Below are 6,035 nucleotides of genomic sequence, written 5' to 3' on the forward strand. Positions count from 1 at the left end.
TGATAGCGGTCGGGCACAAACCACGGGGGTGGATTTTGGCCGAGCGATGTTTAAACAAACCAAACAACAGCTGTATTTCAGCGAGCTTTTTTCCCCCCAAATGGCCAGTAATAGAGGCCTCTACCTAAGGTGGTGCCAGGAACTGTCTACTAACAATATTAATGTGTTACCACTGAACAATTCTTTACAGATACCTTATAGGCAAAGTACGTTGGGATGAAGCGAGGTAGGAAGACACTCCCTGGGGGTGAAGATGGGAGTAACTGTGTTAAGACTTTCGTCACAATTTATAGTAAGAGTTCTTAAGATAAAATATAGAAATGTGTGGGAGCATATAGAATAGAAGGCAGACTGAGAAAATATTTCCACTGAAATCTGACGTTATAAGTGGGTGTTAGCCAGAAAAAAGTAAAGGTTCAGGCCTCTGTTGGGCTCTGAGATCCAAGGAAAAGATGTTTTCTTTCATCAGGCTTGAAAGAGGCCTGAAGGGGGTGAGAAGCCTGGAGTGTGGATCAAGTGTGTCAGGGGCCAGATCATTTTAGATGAATTATGGACGTAAGCCATATTTTCTGATATCAAATTAAGAAAAGAGATGAAGTCTCTGTGTGACCAAGTGTTTTGTTACTGTTTTAACAGTTTACAAAAAGTATACTTGTTTATTATAGGTGATAGTAGCAAGGGATAGGAAGACATCTAAAGCTCAATTCATTTCAAAAGAAAAAGAAAGCCTGGCTGGGGATGTAGTTTAATGTAGTATGCTTGCCTACCATGTATGAAGTCCTGGGTTCAATTCCTCAGTATCACATAAACAAATGTCTCAAGTGGTAGAGCGGTAGTTGAGCTCAGGGACAGTGCCGAGGCCCTGAGTTCAGGCCCCAGGACTGGCAAAACAAAAACAAAAGGCTGAAAATTGGTATCAATTATACATAAAGTGTAAAGACATCCCTAGACAACCATATTCTCTTTTAACTGTGACATATTTGTACTATACAGTGCTTTGTTCTATTCTGCCTCCACTTTCCCTCTTCTACTATCTAAGAACTTCATAAGTTCTACTACAGTTCTACCACAGAGGGATTTTGTGATACTATTTGTAGTTTTGAATGATTCCCCAAACTGCTGAATGGAATGTAGATCTCAAGAGCAGATATGGAGCATTCATTTGGCTTTCCAGTGATCAGGAAGAAAATAGCAGTTGGAACTCAGGACTCTCACCAGTGAGGAAGGAGCACAACTATTCTTGGGGATTATTAAACCTGGACCTAAAGTGAGTTTAAAATGCCAGTTTCTGGTTGGGGCAAGTCAAAAGGTGGCAGTGTACTGAGGAGTACAGAGGATGTAATGTACACTTAAATTTTGTAAGTCCACCTAGTGGAAATGGGTAATAAAAATCTGGACTCAAGCTGGGCACTGGTGGCTCACATGTGTAATCCTACTCAGGAAGGCTGAGGTCTGAGGACTACAGTTCAAAGCTGGCCTGCCAGGAAAAGTCTGAGACTCATATCCAATTAATCACAGAAAAAAAACAACAACCAGAAATGGAGCTGTAACTCAAGTGATGAGTGCTAGCCTTGAGCAAAAGGAGCTTAAAGACAGTGTCCAGGCCCAGGACCGGCAAAAAAAATAAAATCTGGAATCAAGAGATTGAAGTAAGCCTGGAGTTTACTGATTGTGATTTGCTAACTGAAGTTTCAGGATTCTGAAGTCTTAGAATGGTGTGATGTTCAGAAATTGCAATGTTTAGGACTGAGCCTGGAAAGGAACAGTACTTACAGATTAGGGAAAGAAAGAGAATCCACAAAAGCATTGAAGAGGAACAGCACACAAAAAAAGCCACTGCTTGTGTCCTGTATACCTAGGTTTGAGTTTTGTTGTCACATATTGCTAGAGGACAAGCTGACAAAAATCAATCCCCTACTGGATTTACTGTGCTGACATATAGAGGTCAGTAATGAATCTAGTGAGAGTATGTATATAATACAGAAGTCACAATGGATTTGAAAAGCAAATAAAGAAATGTGGAAAATAGAGTAACATTTGAGAGGTCTGCCTATGAAACAGATATAGGATGGTAATTAAGGTGAAATATGGGAGCCAGAATCCATTTGATGAGAATAGCATGTTCATCAGGTAATACTAAGAGCCAGATTTTTAAAAATGCAAACACCAAATAAAAGTTCATGAACAAGTTAGAGGAGAGGGATCTAGCACAAACTGAATTACTGGTCTTAATAGGAACAATGCCTCCTACACAAGAGACAAATACAGATGTATTTGTGCACGTGTCTGGCTTTTAATTTTCCTGTGAAGCAATCAGGTGATGATGGGGTTGATAGAGTGAGAGTATAAAGCAATTAGAAAAGGACTGAATAGAGAAATATGATCGCTGGCAGTGTTGAGTGCTTAATCCAAGGTAATTGTGAATCTGCAGTGGTACAAACCTATGCAGATACATGATTTTGGCTGTTAGGATGCAATAGTAGTGTTGGGCTCACCAAGGTTGATATCTGCCAGGTTGACACCCAGGCAGCAGCATATGAGCTTACATTATTGACATCTGCTGAAGTCTGGTCAACCCAAGACCACCCTGCGTAAGCCTATCATCTGGCAAAATCATCTATAGACTTGCAAACAAAAAGCACACACCAAGAGAACTGGAATAGGGTACACTCTACAAAGAACTTGGGGAGAGAATCTTTTATCAGGTTTTTGTTCCTGCTCAAGGATTCCCAAGAAGTTCTAAAGTGACCACTTCTGAGTGGAATGCTGTTCCTGTAACAAGACTTTAAAAAAGGTGCTGCTTTGCACTGTTCACAATAGCTAGGATATGGAAACAACCCAGATATGCCACCACAGATGAATGGATCCAAAAATTGTGGTATCTATACACAATGGAATATTATGCAGCCATTAGAAATGACAAAATAATGACATTTGCATGGAAATGGATGGAGCTAGAAGAAATCATGTTGAGCAAGGTAAGCCAAGAGCAAAGAGACGAACGGTACATGGTCTCCCTGATAAGTAGATGTTAAATCCAAAATGTTAGGTGATAAGACAAAATTAATAGGACTTAAGAAACAAAGAACTTTCACTCATCTGGTCGAACCACTACTAAATAACCCCATGCTGCTGATCACTTGTATGGTATATATGTGTACACCAAGAAGATGACACAGAACTAGAGGGAATCAGGGAAAAACATACAACAGCAAGACCCATTAGCTGCACAGGACATTGATCAAAATGAACTAAACAACTTAATGGCAGCGATGAGAGGGAGGGAACAAATGGGAAAGAGGGAACAGCTGATGCAAAACAAAAAGAAATGTATATACCACCCAATGTGGAAGAAATAACTATCGCAAAGCTCATAGAACTTATGTTATAGACTGTGATAGATAATTTGCTCCAGGAAAGTTAAAATGTGTTTGTGACTTTAACTGAACATCACTATCCCACAATGCTGTGAAATTTGGGAAATTATGTAATCAATCACAATTTTTTAAAAAAAGGTGCTGCTTTGAGTCAAGGGCAGTTTAGCAACTAGGTATTCCCAGTAATGAATAGAGGCAATTCTGAAGTGTCACTGGTAATGAAGCAGTTGATTTCACAAATTGGGACACTGATGGCATTTCAGATATTAAACTTTGCAAGAAAATGACTCCTGGACTTTGTAGCCAGCTCGATTGTACTGATATTGAGATGCTTTTTCCTTTAAATTTAAGCTTTCAGTCATCAACAGTTTTACTTTTGTACCAGTTTCCTCTCACTAAATTGATTTAAAAAAAAAAAAAGAGTCCAACTTAACTCACTCATCTGTCCCTCCTACATATAAAATTTAAGAAAGTATAGATTTAGCATTTTATTTTTTATTGGTCATAGGACTTGGAACTCAGGGCCTATGCACTGTCCCTGAGCTCTTTTGGGTCAAGGCTAGCGCTCTACCTCTTTGAACCAGAGCACCACTACTGGATTTCTGGTGATTAACTGAAGAATCTCATTAACTTTCTGTCCTGACTCTTGCTTTGGACTGCAATCCCCTTACCTCCTGAGTACTTATGATTACAGGTGTCAGCCACCAATTCCCACCTACCATTATTTTTTCTAACAGTTCTCAATCTCGTGACCTTCCTGTGTTTTAGACCAAATGACCTAAATAAAACCCTTGAAGTTCTAACACACTCATTTTGAGTTAACCCTAATACTTCCCTTAGGAAGCAGAGAGAGGTTGAAAGACAGAGCCCTGGCCCTGAGTTCAAGCCCCAGGACTAGCAAAAACAAAAAATTCACACTTGCTCATGCTGAAGATATATATGGTAATTCTAAAGGCTAACAACTGTGACAAAAGGCTGACTCTTCACTTTGTAGTTATGATTTAAGAATATATATTTCTTAATTAATACAGCTTTAGTTACTGAGAACCAAGGAAATAATGAAGTAATGTAACGGAACTTGTGAATACAATTTCTTCTTGGGTATTTCGGAATACCTGACCCGAGAATACAGCCAACATGCTGAGAGAAGTCCAAGAGATAGGCAATAGAATTGTCAAATGTAGATGGTTCTGGTCCACAGCTGCCTCAGGTCACCTCAGTCCCTTCAACAGCCCTATGAGATGACTCCAGATGACCATAGCTCCCAGCTGCTCAAGCTGTCCCCATCCTTTAATTTTCCCAGCTAAGCTGATTTTAGTTTTTATTTTCTCCAGTCCTAAGAATGGAATCTGGGGCTATGCACATGCTACAGTCCCAGCCCTGGGTGGGTTCCCCTGGGTGGGTTTTTGATTTTTTTGGTTTTATTTTGGTAAGCTGAAGTGATTATCTAGAATATATACTGACTTGTTGGGAGCTACTATTTTCTGGAAGTAGTTAGCAGCAATGACCTAGTGACAAATACTGAATGATAAATATAGAGCAACTACTAGTCTAAAGCATATGGAGTTAGCATTTTGAAAAAAAATATTCTAACTATTCTAACTTCTAAAACCTCCAATAACAATACTCTCAGGTTACAATGTCATATATTTACTCATTTTCCTGGGTAGATTTATTTGCTACTGAAGTAAACATTTATTTAGTAAGCCTAGTGTTGCCTATCCTATAGTTTCTCTGAATTTAAACATTCAAATAAATTCATTTCATACAAAGTTCAACAATAATTCTTTAAAACACCAGAATACCACTTAAAAACTTAAGAGGAAAGAAAACTACTGTTTTATTTTCAAAATCTATTTTAATTCAGACTGAACAAACAAGCAGAAAACTGAGAAAGCTAACAGCATTAGCAGACACAGATGTACCAGATGTAAAATAATGGGTTATTAACAGAACTATTTACATGCATATTTACAAGCAACCCTTTTATACATGTTTTATTTTTAAGTTAGTTGGAAAAAGATTTGACATTAGGTAAAAATATTACTTACATAGGGCCGAGGTGGTACCACATTATAGTAAAAGTATTAGAAAAGACATCCTCAAGGTGTATCAATTATAAAGCAGATGAAAACTTGAATGGACAAGTATCTAGTAAAATTCTCTAGTAAAAAAGTTAATGCAACCCATGCTACAAAATAAAAAATGAGAAAGCCATATAAATAAAGCAGATAACATTCTAAGGCTGAGGATCATGAAGTTAGTCAGGTGAAACAAACAATGATTCTTGAATTGGAATAAGTCTTCAGCAAAGTCTTGGTTTTTGGGTGGGAGTTCTAAGTTCTCCACCTCCCCTCCCTATATTTAGGACATTTCAAAAGCCCTTGGTATTAATTAACATCTATATCAGTAAATCAGTTGTTGATATATTCCAAGACTTTACGGCTAAAGGTATTCATGACAGTGATTAGTATTTGAAATTCAATTTATTGAGACACAAATGTCAAACTAAAAGCTGTAAGTCATATCTAAAAAAGAATGCTACATTTTCACAGTAATATGTATTTCCAGGCTAAGACTTTTTCTCTCAAGGAAAGGAGAATTTAAAGGATAAGCATCTAACCCAGCTAGCAAAATTTACTTTCAACATTTCCTTTA

The sequence above is a fragment of the Dipodomys merriami genome, unplaced genomic scaffold (assembly GCF_024711535.1).
Source record: "Dipodomys merriami isolate MVZ:Mamm:240054 unplaced genomic scaffold, mDipMer1.0.p SCAF_30, whole genome shotgun sequence".
Lineage (NCBI taxonomy): Eukaryota > Metazoa > Chordata > Mammalia > Rodentia > Heteromyidae > Dipodomys > Dipodomys merriami.